A 221-nucleotide genomic window follows, 5' to 3' on the forward strand; every position below is an offset into this window, starting at 1 on the left:
TATTATGTGTCTCTCACATTTGTACCTTTCCTTCTTTTCTACCACCTTAAATGTCAAGTATGTCTTTTCTAGGAGCACTGAACTGAGATAAAGAGGATTAGGGGATATTTTTATCCCATTTAAAAGTAACCTGGAGTGAATTGGGAGTAAACGGACCCACTGGAGGTTTCACCTCATTTCACTTCTCCCTCCTGGCTCCTGCCCTCCTGCTCCTCCTTCTC

The sequence above is a fragment of the Pteropus vampyrus genome, unplaced genomic scaffold, assembly GCF_000151845.1.
Source record: "Pteropus vampyrus isolate Shadow unplaced genomic scaffold, Pvam_2.0 Scaffold36, whole genome shotgun sequence".
NCBI classification, from domain to species: Eukaryota; Metazoa; Chordata; class Mammalia; order Chiroptera; family Pteropodidae; genus Pteropus; species Pteropus vampyrus.